This window comes from Petromyzon marinus, chromosome 41 (assembly GCF_048934315.1).
Source record: "Petromyzon marinus isolate PM22_M1 ecotype Great Lakes invasive population chromosome 41, UKy_Petmar_22M1.pri1.0, whole genome shotgun sequence".
NCBI classification, from domain to species: Eukaryota; Metazoa; Chordata; class Hyperoartia; order Petromyzontiformes; family Petromyzontidae; genus Petromyzon; species Petromyzon marinus.
The window spans coordinates 7194057-7211446 of NC_133707.1; the positions used below are offsets into that span (position 1 = coordinate 7194057).

The window sequence follows — 17390 nt, forward strand, 5'->3', positions numbered from 1 at the left end:
GCCTTAAACGGAACGTGTGAATGTATACAAGGCGACGTTTCGAACAATAGCCCTTCTTCATAGTACGTAATATGGAGCTCGTGCAGAATCAGTAAAATAACGTATTTAACGAGAGCCTATACTGACAATTATAAAGACAGATAACAGTGGTGGGGAGAAAGCGCTTTTTAGCGAGCACCTATCCAGGCCAGCACGCTGCACGAGGGATGGTCAAGACAAACACTAGCATCGGCAGTAGCTGGATACAGACGACAAAGATCCCCCGTATAGCCTTAGCAGACTGTTGGGGCAAGTGCTGTTAGCGGGCATCTCTATGAAGACCGGCACAGCACGTGAATGGGGGGGGGGGGGCAGCACCAGGCCCGGCCGTCTTTGTCACTCCAGTAGCGATGTTTGCATACCGCACCAGGTAGTCACTTTGAGGCTGAGTCGACACCTAGTGGAGGCTCAGGACCGGTTCAGATAGTCGTCACTGGTGTTGGTTGGACGTGAGCGGGAATCGAACTCGTTGTCGCCGTGTTTGTAGTGCAGCGCGCCAACCACTGCGCCACCGCTCCCCACTCGGACGGCACACACACGCACACGTGCTCTCACCGAAGGCTCAAGAGCGCTTGTTTGATCACTGAAGCCACGGCACTTCAGAGTAACAAACCGGGCAAACCAGTGCAGTGTTTGAGCCTCGCTTCGTTGTCTTTGTTCGCTTCTTGTCATCGCAGCATCCGTCTAATCAGTCGGAGATCTCCAAAGGTCGCGACCTACTGAAGAGCCCCCGTGAAGTGGAAACCCGGTCTCCGTGGCTTACACGATGATTATGAGCCCTTTGTCAATCCACCGCTGGATGAAGCCCCCCCCCGCCCCACGCCGTGTTAGTCACGTGAGTTGTTTGACCATACTTCACTACGGCGGTCAGTGCAATGCGGTGGGGGTTTGGGGGCATGGTGACCTGGGGGGTAGGCGTCACGATGGATCGGTTCAGATATCAAACCCAGGCGGCTGGGTTCATAGTGCAGTGGGCTAACCACTGCGCCGACGTTCCACCCGTCACGGGTCACATGGTTGGGACCCATGACCAACACATGACCATCACATGACCGACACGTGACCATGCTTGGTATGTAAGATACGCAGGCCGATGCGTTGTGATTATTAATCGACAGAGGACCGAGCGTCACAAAGCCGTATCGGACTTGGCGTGGAAATTCCAGTTTATTTATTTTAGGTGCATCTCGACAGAGAAGCTAAACAAAAATGTAAACTGATTTGAATTGCAAATGATAACGAATGTCTATAAAATTGCCATCTAATTCCATGACTGTGCCGATTAACAGATTTGCAAGGCGGATTTTTTTTCCATTTTCCAAAATGCCAGATCAAGAAAAACTCCCACCCACGAACACAGACTGGAAACATCGCCAGCATTATCATCACCATCATCAGCCATGATTAATCCACTGCTGGACGAATGCCATCCACCAAGCCGTCTCCTTCCCTCGCCATTCTACGATGGACCTCGCGCCGACACACGATTCGATGTCACCGCCTCCGCCATCAGCTTCATCCTCACGACTTGTCAACAGTCGTTTGTAAATATAATTCAGGGTGAAGGCCTCTCCATCATCATCTCTCTCTCTCCGTTTCTCCACGCCGTGTCGGTCATGGCACTTGTTTGGTCATACTTCACCACGCTGGTGAGTACGGGTAGACGATGATGACGACGATGATGTGGGGAAGTGGGGTGGAGAGGGAGCGGTGGTGCAGCGGTTAGCGCTACGCTGCGCTACGAACCCGGCGATCCGAGTTCCATTCCCGCTCACGGCCACCAATACCAGCGACGATTATCTGAATCGGTCCGGGGCCTCCCCTATGTAGACTCAGCCTCAAATGAGTACCTGCTGCGCTGTGTAGCAAACATCGCCACTGGGGAGACAAAGGCGGCAGGGCGTGGTGGTGCTGGTCACCAACCCCCCTCTTGTGCCGTGCCGGCCTTCATAGGTGCTCGCAAACAGCACTTGCTGTTATAAGGGGGATCTTTGTCTTTGAAGTGGGGGGAGGGGAGGGGGGCTTGAACGATTCAGCCACTGATGTTAGCCGTGGCATAAAACTTAGGTGGCCCGATTCGTGGCACGACGCGCTAACCGCTGCACCACCGCTCCCTACCGTTTTCATGAATGACCATTACGCTCTGTAACGAACTGTTTACTTTAAAAAAAAAATCACAATATAATTTTATAGTAATACTATTATTACATTCCTTAAAACGCTAACTTGTTTTAAGATAACTTACATTTATCAAGCTAATGCAGTCTTTTCATTTTATATTTATTTCACCCTAACATTATTCGTACTTAAACATGACCGTTGTAATACATTTGTGTGTATGCTTATGGCGATTCTGACTTGAAATAATGCACCATCTCGCAATGACCGGCGTGGTGAAGTACCCACACCTCCCCAACCGCCCCCCCCCCCCCCCCCCCCCACCACGTAATCGGAACTGTGTGTGGTAGCATTCATCCAGCAGTGGATTTATAAACAGGGCTGTGAACACATGGAAGCGTGCGTAATGATGCACGCGAGAGAAATGGAGCAAATCGTTGCCATATCTACGTATATATATGTGTGTGTATATAAAGTGGGTAGCGGTAGTGTCGTGGCTAGCACGCTGCGCTACGGACCCGGTCACCCGAGTTCCATTCCCGTCTACGGCCCACAAACACCAGTGACGAATATCTGAACCGGCCCTGAGCATGCACGAGGTTGATTCAGCCTCAAATGAGTACCTGGTGCAGTGTGTAAACATTGCCACGGGGGAGACAAAGGCGGCCGGGTGTGGTCCTGGCCACCCACCACCTCGCGTGACGTTCCGGCCTTCATAGGTGCTCGCTATCAGCCCCAACAGTCTGTTAAGCTATACGGGAGGGTCTTTGCATGTATGTATATATTCGTAAAGCGATATGTTATACAATCGCGTACATGTATATTTATGATCTACGTGTGTTGGGGTGAACGCGCCACGCTACGAACCCGGCGAACCGAGGTCGACGATATATCTGAACCGTTCTCCGGTCCTGGGACTCTCCTTGGTCGGCTCAGCCTCAAATGAAAACCTGATGTAGGGTGGTAAACGTCAGCGCTCGGGAGACAAAGACGGCCGGGCATGGTGGTAGCTACCCACCCCCTCGTGCACCGTCCTTCGTCGGTTCTGGCTCACAGCACTTGCCCCAACAGTCTGTTCAAGCCTTCACGGGGGATCTTTGTCTTTGTCATAATATATGCCCGTCAATATTTACGTATGGGAGCGTTTGCAAAGACATGTGTGGCTGTACATGTTTGCCCTCTGTGTGTGTGTCTAATTATGCATCTGCGGCAAATTTATTATGCATATATACACGTGCTTGTACCTACACATAACTTACAGCTATTTGCTAATTCACTACTGGATGAAAGCTCTCTTTGCGCTCCACCTCGACCACTGTGATTGTTTGTCCATACTTCACCACGCGCGTCAGCGGTTTGTTGCCCCGAGCCACGCCCGTCCGCCTTTATCTTCCCACACCGCACCAAGTAACTCGTTTAAGGTCGAGCCGACCTAGGGGAAAACCGGGACCGGTTCAAATATCATTCGCCAACTGACGCTGAGCCGGGAATGGAGCCCAGGTCCCCGGAATCGTAGGGCAGTGCGCTAGGGAATCGTCTCCTCAAACAGACAAAGGTCCCCCGTACAGCCTCAACAGGCTGTTGGGGCAAGTGTCGTTAGCGAGCACCGACGAAGCCCGGCACGGCACACGAGAGGGTGGGTGGCCAGCACCACGCCCGGCCGCCTTTGTAATCCCGGCTGGCGATGTTTCGACACGGCACCGAGTACTCACTTGAGACCGAGAGTCGAACCCAGGCCAGGAGAGGCCCGGGACCGTTTTAAATGTTCGTCGATGTTGTTAGCCGTGAGCGGGAATCGAACTTGGGTTTGGCCGGGTTCGTAACGCAGCGCGGTAACCACCACGACGTAAATTAAGTACACTCACCCCCCCCCCCCCCCCTTAACAATGGTAGAGAGTTGGGTGAGTGATGGGTGGTGGTGGGGGTCGTGTGAGTAAAGGGAATGGGGTGAGGTCTTCAAGAGCTGTTCACGTCGAGGGGAAGGAAGGGGGAGGGAGGGAGGGAGAGAGAAAGTCGAGTTGTTTGGACTGTGTTAGGAAGTTTTTAAAGGTGTAGTGGAGATTGCTAAATAAAACACGTGGCTCGATTATCGCGACCGCGTCTCCCTTCAGCTCCAGGCCCACTCGCTCACTCGTCACTCTCCCCCAGCGGCTACAGTCATCGAGTGCGCAGGCGGTGCAACTGCGTCGATGCCCCCCCTCCCCCCCACGGTGTCTGACGATGGAGAGCCCAGGCCCCGGGCTACGAAGAGGCGAGCTCAGTTTAAATCCCAGCGGGGTGCTCCCCTTCACAGGGCACGAGCTGCCATTGGGGGGGGGGGGGGGGGGGGTCCCCTAGGCGAATGATTAATTGGAAGTACCGTACCAGTACCCGTCTGTTAAATGTGTCATTTAATTCGTGGGTCCAGGGGTATCACTCGATTCATTGCAGGCCCGGTCTTCCCGGGGACAGGGACAGCTATATATGTAAACACTTCTCACCCGGTACACCACATCCAGTAGGCCTCTCGGAAACGAGAACAATACCGATTTTAATGACGCCATCAACTTGCACCCACTCACCCAACTCGCCCAACCACTCGTTCACCCACTCCGTTGCTCGCCCGGCCGCTTACTCTCTCATTCCTTTGCTCGCTCACTCAATCACACCCACTGGTTCATTCACTTCATCTGGCCGCTCACTCACTCACTGGCTCACTCTCCACTCAATCGCGCACTCTTTCACGCATCCTCCCACTCGCTCGCAAACTCGTTCACCCACTATCTTACTTCCTCATGCGCTCACCCACCAGCTCACTCATCCCACTCGTTCACCCACTGTATCACCTGCTCACTCAATGAGCCACTCCCCCACCAGCTTACTCATCCCACTCTCTCACTCGCTCACTCACTCACTCAATCATTCACACACCCACCCGCTCACCCACTCGCTCACCCGCTCACCCACTCACTTATTGACTCACTCACCCATCACTCACCCACTCGCTCACTCACTCACCCACTCACTTATTGACTCACTCACCCATCACTCACCCACTCGCTTACTCACCCACTAACTGACTCACTCACCCATCACTCACCCACTCGCTCACCCGCTCACCCACTCACTTATTGACTCACTCACCCATCACTCACCACTCACTCACCCACCAGCGCACTCATCCCACTCTCTCACTCAATCATTCACACACCCGCCCACTCACCCACTCGCTCACTCGCTCACCCACTCGCTTACTCACTCACCCACTCACTTATTGACTCACTCACCCATCACTCACCCACTCGCTCACTCACTCACCCACCAGCTTACTCATCCCACTCTCTCACTTGCTCACTCACCCACTCGCTCACTCACCCACTCACTCTCTCACTTGCTCACTCATTCACCCACTCACTCGATTAACTAGTCACTCACTCACCCACCCGCTCAGTCACCCCACTCGACCGCCCATTCTCCCACTTGCTCACTCACCCTCTCGCTCAAACAACTCACCCACTATATTTATTTTTAACACAAGGCAAATGGATCAATACTCAACCCTCTTGATAACAGGGACCCAGGGAGGAGGCCGCTTTGGTACTTGAGTTGTGACCTAACCCATCCAAATAATTACCGAGCCGTCAAACGTCGTGAGTGGTCCGCCGAAAACACCAACGACATTGGGAGAAATGTCTCATTCGGATGGGTTAAGTAATCATTTCCCACGTGCCTTTGATCTTCGGAAGTATTTAATTGGCCGTAGGCCTACGGAAGCCGGCAGGTAGTTGTCACTGCAAAAAAGCGTTTGTAAACTCGCGTGCAAGGTGAGCGAGCGCGTGAATGAATGGGTAAGCGAGCGAGGGGAGCGAGGGGAGTGAGTGAGCGAGTGAGTGAGCGGGTGAGTGAACGAGTGAGTGGACAACACAGTGAAGGAGGGAGTGAGTGTGTGAGCGAGTGAGTGACTGAGTGTGTGAGCGAGTGACTGAGTGTATGAGTGTGTGAGCGAGTGAGTGACTGAGTGTGTGAGCGAGTGACTGAGTGTATGAGTGTTGGAGCGAGTGAGTGACTGAGTGTGTGAGCGAGTGAGTGACTGAGTGTATGAGTGTGTGAGCGAGTGAGTGACTGAGTGTGTGAGTGTGTGAGCGAGTGAGTGACTGAGTGGGTGAGTGAACGACCCAGGGAGTGATTGAGTGAGTGAGTGAGCAAGTGAGCGAGTGACTGAGTGGGTGAGTGGACGACCCAGTGAGGGAGTGAGTGTGTGAGCGAGCGAGCGAGTGAGTGGATGACTGAACGACCCAGTGAGGGAGTGAGTGGGTGAGTGAGTGAGTGAGCGAGTGAATGACTGAGTGGGTGGGTGAGTGAGTGGACGACCCAGTGAGGGAGTGAGTGGGTGAGTGAGTGAGTGCTTGTCCTCGGTACAGACGTTTGCGGCAAAGTGCCCCAAAAGTCTGTGAAGGCCACACGGGGCATCTTTGTCTTTGTCATCGGCAGATTGACGTCACTAAGAGAGAGCGAGAAGCGAGTGTGAAACTTTTGTTTTGATTGAAGATCTTTCGAGTGGCCAGGTGCTTCCGAGACCTCCCAGTGAACCTTGAGACTCACAGACTCACACACATGCACACTTATACTCACACGCACAAAAGACAAGGACAAAGATCCCCCGTATAACCTCGGCAGACTGTTGGGGCAAGTGCTGTTCGCGAGCAACTATGAAGGCCGGAACGGCACACGAGGGGGTGAGATGGCCAGAACCACGCCCGGTCGTCTTTGTCTCCCCAGTGGCGATGCTTACACACCGCACCAGGTACTCATTTGAGTCTGAGTCGACCTAGGGGAGGCCCAGGACTGGTTCACATATTAGTTACGGGTCTCAGTGTCCGTAAGTGGGAATCGAACTCGGGTCGCTGGGTTCGTAGCATAGCGTGCTAACCGCTACACTACCGCTCCCCACTCATACACACACACAAGTTTACACACTTGCAAAGACAATGACAAAGACCACCCGTATAGCCTTACAGAGGCTGTTGGGGGCAAGTGCTGTTAGTAGCACATCTAAAGACCGGAGGTAATATGACGAGCACCACACCCAGCCGCCTTCAATCTCCCCAGTGCTGATGTTTACACTCGGCACAAGGTAATCGTTTTAGGCTGAGTCGACCTAGGGGAGGCCCAGGAGCGATTCAAATACGTAATCATCACCACTGATGTTAGACGTGGCTTGTAGTAAAAATCGTTGGGGGGAGCGCTGTGCTCTTGCTAAGTCTAAGTCGGGGGTCGTATGTAGTATGTACGTTGAACTTCTTTCGCACCGTACGTAGCCACCGGTGCTAATCGGAGGTGCGGGACATTGCTAATCGCTGGTCTCTGTGCAAGTCTGTGCGGTTCTATATAAAATACAGATTGCCCTCGCTTTATGCGGGTTCGGTTCGCTCGATTTCGCGTTGTATATGCGGCTAAGCCTATTTCTCTACCCTAAACGCGTTACATAATCACGCCGTTTCAATTCAGGGTACTAATTTCTGCTGGCGGTATATCAGAGCATCGACTCAAAAGTCGTGACAGATGAACTCAGACTTGGCTTCACTTATGGTTTCTTTTAATCGCCAGGCATTCCCACAGCAATCCCGTTCATCGCGTCCGAGTCTGTGGAATTAATGGCAAGACAAAAAAACAACATCTCGCTGTACAGGTCCATATAATATAGGACGATCGTGTTTGTGCTGAACCAATTTTGAAGGTTATCGGACCTACGACGGGATGGCTTGGTCTTGCTGCTTTCTCTCTCCATGTATAGGATGGCCCAAAAAAGTCTGGGCGCATAGGGTTCTTTGATTTATTTTCACACTGGCATTAAAACATTTTAATTGTTTATTCCTGAAGTGAATATTGAATAATTATTAATGTCTACGTCTTTTTCTTTCTTTCTTTCTTTTTCAGATGACATTCGAAGATGGAAAGAAAATGTTACTGAACACGAACGAGATCAATTAGGCTGTTTATATGCACACGCAATAAGGCAGTACACACGTGTATACACACCGTTTATGTATATACTAGCTTTACTAGCCTGGCTTCGCCCGAGACTTGGATTTTTGTCTTGGATCAATACACGGCCTACGCTGAGGGTTGGGGGAGGGATGCGTGACGTCATGCAGGTGACATCACAGATGTGACGTCACCACTCACTTGCCGTGCAAAATATATCCACTATTGCGCCCCCCCCCCCCAAATATAAAAGTCTATTGTTATACTTTTTGCATTGTGTACAGTCTGGAAGCTACCCACATGCCAAATTTCTAGTCTGTTGCATGTCGGGAAGTATGCTAAACATTTAGAATAGACACATTCACAAATTTCCCTTTTATATATATAGATATGCATAGATACAAAAATATATATACACGTTTCTGGTACATACATACAAACATCTATTATTATATTGCTGATGGATTCACTTCCCAAAAACAGCCAAACCTCCGTGTCTGGGGGAAGGGGCGGGGCCTACACAGACGGGAGGCGTGGCCTAAAGAGGAAGGGGGCGTGGCCTAAAAGGAAAGGTGCAGAACCGAAAGATGAATGGGCGGAGTCTGCAGTAGCGAAGCTTCCTTGTTGATTTCACGTAAATAGAATCATACACCTGGGCAAGTCGGACAGTGATTTAGTAAACGTGTCCGCGTACTGCGAGATCGAGCCCGAAATAAACTACGGACAATTACAAGTGCAATGTAAAACGATTACACCACACAAACACCGGCTCCCCATCATCGTAAAAAAGCTCAAGGGATGCGTTTTAAAATCTTAAATTTGTTACAAAGCAGAACTCCCGAAGGAGCTCGCAAAAATTGCCGATGCCGACTGTGTTGCAAGCCGGCGTGGCGGGGTATTGGGATAAAGTTTTCAATTGGTAATAATCGCGCCTCGAATAAACCTCATCGGTTGCAATACTGCCACTGCGCGCAAACGACGTTCGTGTATTTTTCAATATTTTTAAATATTTTTCAATTCAGAGCCATGATGAGTAAATTGCACTTACAATTCGCGTACCTGAGTTCCGCTTGTGCCGCTGGACGGGAGGCGATGGTTGTCGCTTGCCGACGTCATCGGCACGGTGCTCCTCAATTCGTGGGAAGCCTCCAGGTAACCAACCACGCGAGAGGAAAAAAAAATGGTTCTTGCCGAACGTGTCGAGTTGTTTTTTTGTTTGTTAAACACAAAAAAGCAGTCGATTTTTAGTCCCAGTTGTACCTCAAAGCAATGCAGCATGTAGTTGACGATTTACCACGTAGTAGGATTTCGCGAACCAATATCATCCGTATTTGAGGAACGCCAGTTAAGACAACAGCTTCATCCGCTTAATTCGGAGTTTCTCCAATTTTCTGGTTTGAAGAAAAGTATCCTCCCCGTGGAGTTGAACACGTAGTAGGCTTTCGCGACTAATATCATCCATATTTAAGCGATATATCCCAAAAAAAACCTGTATTATGTAGTTGACGAGTTTGCTTCCTACTGATATTCCGAATTAGCATTTCGGACGTGGTCTACGTGTAAAGATACAACAGCATCGTACATCCTTGCTCTCGCCACTGCTGCCGGGAAGGGCATCTGCTTACTATATGAAAGCTCGTATATTTTTCGTGGCCTTACCCGCTATGACAATGGCCAAGAAAGATTGTCTTGGAAGACGTGGGAATAAGCCCACTCGTTACCCCTACCCCACCGCCGGCTGTGGTTGTTTCCACTACCGCGCCAGGAGATTGAGGCAGGGGACCTCGGAACTGAAACGCGAGTCCAGGACGAACGCCATTTCACTGCCACGGTAGTGCCAACTGAACAAAAAAAATCCTCAACGACAATTCTTTAATTCGTTCAAAATATTCTTGGTTCTCTCGGTTAAGGCACGTAGATAGAAAATAAAAGTAATGAAATTAATCTAGATTTGAAGTTTTCGTGACTGCAGGGATCCATACTCTTTGTTTCTTTCGGTAAAGTCACGTAGTAGGTATAAAATAAAATAAATTAAATCACGACGTTTCGGGCGCAACACAAGCGTCCGTCATCAGGTGGGACAACCACAGCAAGAAACAATTGCTGAAGTGGGCAAAAGGGCTGCTGCAACAAGAGGCTATATAGGCAAGAGAGGGGGGGAGGAGCCAGGGAGGAGAGACAGAGGGGGGGGGGGGGGAGTGGAGCGCTGCCGAGTGAAGATCAGCTAGAAAGGATTAAAGAGCGAGCAGAGAACAGAATGTCGGGGGGTGGGGAGGGGAAGAGAGCGGGGCTGGGAGTTGGGAGCTGAAGCAACTGGAGATGCGGATATGAAATCAACACCATAAAGCACTTAAGTTTTTAATCTGGTTAATAACATCCTTCCAATGATTGCTCAATTTGTATCCATCTTCTCGGTTGAAGTTACGTCTATGTTGATATATCTAGGTGGCTTCATGAACAAACCTTTGATAGCAGCCCGAAGGTTTGCAGAGCACCTTGGTCTCGGAAAAAACAATATCATGGGAGCCCCCAGCGTTGTAGCAATGGTCAGCCACAGCGGAAGTATTAGTCCTGCCGTGTTTCAGATCTGCCTTGTGCTCGCGAACACGGTCCGAGACATGTCGTTTCGTTTCCCCAATGTAACAATCACCACAGGAGCAACTTAGTTTGTAGACTCCCGGATATTGCATGTCAGGAATGGATCTTAGGAAGACCATATAATCTGGGTGGTCTAGCAGCAGAAGGTTTTAGGGAGAACCGTTTGACTGGTTTGATTAGAGAAGTCGAACTGGTAATGATATTGTTGTTTTTTGTAGTTAGGCTGTTAGTAGAATCTTTGTTGATTTTCGTGTAGCTGCCATCATTAAGAAGGTCCTGGATTCATATTCTTGGTTCTTTCGGTAAAGTCACGTAGAAGGAAACAATAAAATAATAAAAATATAAAATAATAAAATTCTCACGACGTTTCGACTGCAACACAAGCAATCATCATCAGGTGTGAAAACCACAACAAGAAAATTTGAAAAAAGTGGCGGTTTTTTTTAAACGTTAGCACCACGGAGAGCGATTTGGCAGTTATTCAGATGGACGAGTCCATCTATGTTCGGAAAAGAGGAGGGGGGAGACAAAAATAATGGATGCGGTCTGAAAGCCACCGTAAGCGTGAACAATCAATTAAGACCCAAAATGGTTTATCAAATCCTTCCAATGATTGCTAAGCCAGAATCCATCTTCTCGGTTGAAATTGTCTCTGTGTTTGTATATGTGGATAGCCTCATGAACAAATCTTTCATGGTAGCCAGATGGCTTGCAAAGAACCTCTGTCTTGGATAAGTCAATGTCATGTGAGCCTACTGAATTATAACAGTGATCTGCCACGGCCGAAGTGTTGGTCCTACCGTGTTTTAAGTCTGCTTTGTGTTCACGAATGCGGTCCGAGACATGTCGTTTGATTTCTCGAATGTAACTACTACCACAGAGGCAACTTAGTTTGTAGACGCCAGGGTACTGTATGTCCGGAATCACATATTTTACAGACGGAACCAGATCACGGATTTTATGTAATGTGTTGAAACGGACCTGGATCTTGTATTTATTCAAGATTTTGGTGATCTTTTTTGTGATCCCCGCAATGTAGGGTAAGTGATAGTTTTGAAAGGCTCCTCAAGAGGGTCCTTCTTCATGGTTGGAGTGATAGCTTTGCGGATTGTGTAGTCGGAGTAACCAAGAGCTTGGTGTACGTGCTTGAGTTCACTGGCTATGTGTTCCTTGTCAGATGTGCATTGGGCTCTATGGTGCAGAGTCTTGATGAGGGAATTCTTCTAGGATGGATGGTGGTGGGAATCCGGTTTCAGGTAAGCATCCGTATGGGTAGCTTTTCTGTAGACAGAGTGGCTCATTGAACCATCAGGTCTCTTTTTTGTTAGGACATCCAAAAAAGGTAGCTTGCCATCTTTTTCAACTTCCATGGTAAATCTGATGGCTGGGTGTATGGAATTGATGTGGTTGAGGAATTGGTCTAGAGCAGGCCGGCCATGTGGCCAGATGACAAAAGTGTCATCCACGTACCTCTTCCATAAGGTTGGGTGCAGAGTGGCAGTCTAGATGTCGTCAGTCTCAAATTTCTCCATGAAAATGTTGGCTACAACCAGAGATAGGGGGGAGCCCATTGGGGTGCCCTCAGTTTGTTTGTAGAAAGTTCCATTCCAAGTGAAATATGTATTGGTTAAGCAGTGTTTCACCAGGGGGGTACCTCAGTGTTTAGTCCTTGATGAACCAAGTCTTCAATGATTGCGATTGTGTCAGGTACAGGAACGTTGGTTCTTTGCAAGCCATCTGGCTACCATGAAAGATTCGTTCATGAGGCTATCCACATATACAAACACAGAGACATTTTCAACCGAGAAGATGGATTCTGGCTTAGCAATCATTGGAAGGATTTGATAAACCATTTCGGGTCTTAATTGATTGTTCACGCTTACGGTGGCTTTCAGACCACATCCATTATTTTCGTCTCCCCCCTCCTCTTTTCCGAACATAGATGGACTCGTCCATCTGAATAACTGCCAAATCACTCTCCGTGGTGCTAACGTTTAAAAAAAACACCACTTTTTTCAAATTTTCTTGTTGGGATTTTCACACCTGATAATGATTGATTGTGTTGCAGTCGAAACGTCGTGAGAATTTTATTATTTTATATTTTTATTATTTTATTGTTTCCCTTCTACGTGACTTTACCGAAAGAACCAAGAATATTAATCCTTGCAGTCACGAACGCTTTAAATCAAAGGTCCTGGATATCGTCGTTGTATGTGGTTTTATCGATGATGACAGTAGCATTGCCATCCGGCACAGAATAATTCCCTCATCAAAACACTACACCATAGGGCCACTGCATTTCTGACCAACAGCACCTAGCCAGTGAACTGGAACACGTACACCAGGCCCTTAAGATCAATGGATATTCGGACCGCATTATCCGCAAAGCTGTTTCTACAACCATGGAGAAACAACCCCCTGAGACGTCGAACAAAACCACCACGTCACCATACATAGCAGGCATTACCAAAAAGATTTCCAAAATCTTAAACAAACACATGATCCAGGTCCGATTCAGTACAGTACACAAAATCCGTGATCTAATCCCATCTGTGAAGGATGTCATTCCTGACATGCAATATCCTGCAGTCTACAAACTAAGTTGCTCCTGTGGTGCCTGTTACATTGGGGAAACGAAACGACATGTCTCGGACCGTGCTCGCGAGCACAAGGCAGATCTGAAACACGGCAGGACTAATACCTCCGCCGTGGCTGACCATTGCTATAACGCTGGGGGCTCCCATGATATTGTTTATTTCCCGAGACCAAGGTGCTCTGCAAACCTTCGGGCTGCTATCAAAGGTTTGTTCATGAAGCTATCCAGATATATAAACATAGACGTAACTTCAACCGAGAAGATGGATACAAATTGAGCAATCATTGGAAGGATGTTATTAACCAGGTAAAACCTTAAATGCAGCTCCCCACTCCCAGCCCCGCTCTCTTCCCCTCCCCACCCCCCGACATTCTGTTCTCTGCTCGCTCTTTAATCCCTTCTAGCTGCTCTTCACTCGGCAGCGCTCCACTCCCCTACCCCCTACCCCACTCCCCCCCCCCCTCTGTCTCTCTTCCCTGGCTCCTCCCCCCTCTCTTACCTATATAGCCTCTTGTTGCAGCAGCCCTTTTGCCCACTTCAGCAATTGTTTCTTGCCGTGGTTGTCCCACCTGATGACGGACGCTTGTGTTGCGTCCGAAACGTCGTGATTTTATTTATTTTATACCTCCGTGACTTTACCGAAAGAACCAAAAAGTAATGAAATAAAATTCAAATAAATTGAAAATAATAAAGGCAAAAAACCCACGTGTTTAAATTTTGATTTAAAGCTTTCGTGACTGCAGTAATTCATATTTTTAGTTCTTTCGGTGAAGTCACGTTGAAGGGAAACAATAAAATAATAAAATATATAAAAAACAATAAAAATTCTCACGACGTTTCGACCATAACACAAACGGTCGAAACGTCGTGAGAATTTTTATTGTTTTATATATATTTTATTCTTTTATTGTTTCCCTTCAACGTGACTTTACCGAAAGAACTAAGGATTAAAACCCACGTGTTTGTTTTATTATTTTTATTTTCTATCTACGTGACTTTACCGAAAGAACCGAGCATATGAATTTCTGCAGTCGCGGAAGTTTCAAGTCAAACTCGCTCAAAATAAACTCCCTAAAGGAGCTCGCAAAAATTGCCGACGCCGACTGTGTTGCAAGCCGGCTTGGCGAGGTATTGTGGAAAAGTTTTCAAATGGCAATAATCGCGCCTCGGATAAACCTCATTGGCTACGATACTGCCGCTGCTTTGCACAGACACCGACCGCTCCCTCTTATGCGACGCGGCCCTACCTCAACGCCATGGGTGCCAGTCGAATGCCGAACAGATATGCGCCAATCGAAATAACTCATTTTATTTGCTTAAATAATACACGATTTCAGTTTATATATACTTCGTGTTTTTTTTAAGGCCATAGTCAATCTCTGGACTAATTGGCTGAGGAAATACGATGTGCATGCTTCTTACCGCGTGTGCCGCTGGACGGGAGGTTTGGTGACGTCATTTATTTTCACAAGAGGGTCGAGTTTATTCTCGTCGATTTATCGTCCGAGCTCAGACCATCGCTGGATGGGAATATTACATGTGTACAATATTGTGTTTAATCAAAGGTACATATGCGTTGGGTGCATACAATGTGTGCACAGCATGTATGCATTTATGTACGTAAAATGTTTGTCACGAAATGTAAAAAAACAGTGATATATTATCGTACGATGTAGAAATAAATTCGACTATACACGTATCGTCCGTCTGACTAAATATCGTGAATATCGTTGTTTAATAATAGGGGTTTTCCCCTTTTTTCTGGCAACAAAACTGAAACCTTTTTACAAGGATTCATGTCTGCATTAACCACAATACCTGCAGTCAAAATGCAAAAGAAAAACATACTATGATAATATATGCATTGTCCTTGAAACTTATTGGTCCACACCAAGGGACGGCTTTCTTTTAAGCCTCGAACCAATTGGTGCTCGACCACAGCAACATTCCCACTGCTGCTGCTGCTGTGACACAGTGCCCAGAGCAACATTCCCACTGCTACTGCTGCTGTTGCTGTGACACAGTGCCCAGAGCAACATTTCCACTGCTGCTGTTGCTGTGACACAGTGCCCACAGCAACATTCACACTGCTACTGCTGCTGTGACACAGTGCCCAGAGCAACATTCCCACTGCTACTGCTGCTGTTGCTGTGACACAGTGCCCACAGCAACATTCCTACTGCTGCTGCTGCTGTGACACAGTGCCCACAGCAACATTCCCACTGCTACTGCTGCTGTGACACAGTGCCCAGAGCAACATTCCCACTGCTGCTGCTGCTGTGACACAGTGCCCACAGCAACATTCCCACTGCTGCTGTGACACAGTGCCCAGAGCGACATTCCCACTGCTGCTGCTGCTGCTGTGACACAGTGCCCAGAGCGACATTCCCACTGCTGCTGCTGTGACACAGTGCCCAGAGCAACATTCCCACTGCTGCTGCTGTTGCTGTGACACAGTGCCCAGAGCAACACTCCCACTGCTACTGCTGCTGTGACACATTGCCCAGAGCAACATTCCCACTGCTACTGCTGCTGTGACATGTGCCCAGAGCAACATTCCCACTGCTGCTGCTGTGACACAGTGCCTAGAGCAACATTCCCACTGCTGTTGTTGCTGTGACACAGTGCCCAGAGCAACATTCCCACTGTTGCTGCTGTTGCTGTGACACAGTGCCTAGAGCAACATTCCCACTGCTGTTGTTGCTGTGACACAGTGCCCAGAGCAACATTCCCACTGCTGCTGCTGTGACACAGTGCCCAGAGCGACATTCCCACTGCTGCTGCTGCTGTGACACAGTGCCCAGAGCAACATTCCCACTGCTGCTGCTGCTGTGACAGTGCCCACAGCAACATTCCCACTGCTACTGTGACACAGTGCCCAGAGCGACATTCCCACTGCTGCTGTTGCTGTGAGCGCAGCGGTGGGTTTGCAAATTCCGTCATCATCAGCGTCATCAGCGTCATCAGCATTTAAGTCGTCTCGTTGACGAGGGGCGAACGAAGCGCACTAAAAAAATACGAGGCTTTTGTCCGCAAATGTGTGGGTCGTCTCTAAGCCACATCTAAACGTGCCGTGGGTCTCCCTTGGCTACATCTAAAAATGATGTGGGTGGCTCTTAGCTAAATCAAAAACAATGTTGTGAGTCTCTATTCAGCGAAATCTAAAAATGTTATGGGTTTCTCTTAACTAAATCCCAAAATGTTGTGGGTTTCTCTGAGCCAAATCTAACAATGCTGTGAGTCTGTCTCTCTGAACTGCATCTAAACATGTTTTGGACCTCTCTGAACTAAATCTAACAAAGTTGCGAGTCTCTGTTAGCTCAATCAAAAATGTGTGGGTCTCTCTTTAGCTAAATCTCAACATGCTGTGAGTGTGTCTCTGAGTCCGGACACCCACAGCAGTGGCTGAGCCTCGTGGCAGGCAGCAGGGTGTGGTGATGGGGTGCAGTGGGTATGAGGGCATGCCCGCTGCAGGCGGATTAAACTGCTAATTAAAAGCAAAACACTCCAGCGAGACGCATTGATTAGATTCGGAAACTGCACATCCTTTCATTTTGTCGCTCACACGCAGAAAAAAAAACCGGTACCCGGTTGGGTGCTCACAAACCGGCGGCCTGGCCAAGTGTGAAGGCCCTGGGTAGGAGTGCAGGCACGGTGTGTGTGTGTGCGCGCGTGTTGCTGTGTGTGTGTCGTGGGGAGCGGTGGTGTAGCGGTTAGCGCGACGCTGCGCTACGAACACGGCTACCGAAGTTCGATTCCCCCGAATATCTGAATCGGTCCTGGGCCTCCCCTAGGTCGACTCAGCCTCAAATGAGTACCCGGTACGAGGTGCAAACTGGGGAGACAAGCCGGTCGGACGGGGTGCTGACCCACCCACCGCCTCGGCCTTCATAGGTGCTCGCTCACAGCACTTGCCCCAACAGTCTGTTAACGCTATACGGGGCATCTTTGTCGTCATATGTTCATTTCTTCGCCAGTACGTGTGTGTTGTGTAGATGTGTGCGTGTATGTATGTGTGTTTGTCTTTTGCATGTATGTGTGTGCGTATATATGTAAGTTTACAAAGACAAAGATC

The 17390-nt window shown here is 48.8% G+C and overlaps 2 long non-coding RNA genes and 2 other non-coding genes across 4 annotated transcripts; 1 reads left to right on the plus strand and 3 right to left on the minus strand.

Moving 5' to 3' along the window:
* Window positions 1–6807: 6807 nt before the first annotated feature.
* LOC142930536 (uncharacterized) lies at window positions 6808–8854 on the plus strand. The gene is made up of 2 exons (XR_012946491.1): window positions 6808–6940; window positions 8074–8854. It is a non-coding gene; the product is annotated as an uncharacterized LOC142930536 (long non-coding RNA).
* Window positions 6931–15762, minus strand: LOC142930535 (uncharacterized). The gene is made up of 3 exons (XR_012946490.1): window positions 14738–15762; window positions 9181–9267; window positions 6931–7779 (listed from the first exon to the last, which is right to left on the minus strand). It is a non-coding gene; the product is annotated as an uncharacterized LOC142930535 (long non-coding RNA).
* LOC116951093 (U4 spliceosomal RNA) lies at window positions 8957–9098 on the minus strand. Its single transcript, XR_004404114.1, has one exon. It is a non-coding gene; the product is annotated as a U4 spliceosomal RNA (small nuclear RNA).
* LOC116951094 (U4 spliceosomal RNA) lies at window positions 14383–14528 on the minus strand. Its single transcript, XR_004404115.2, has one exon. It is a non-coding gene; the product is annotated as a U4 spliceosomal RNA (small nuclear RNA).
* Window positions 15763–17390: the final 1628 nt, after the last annotated feature.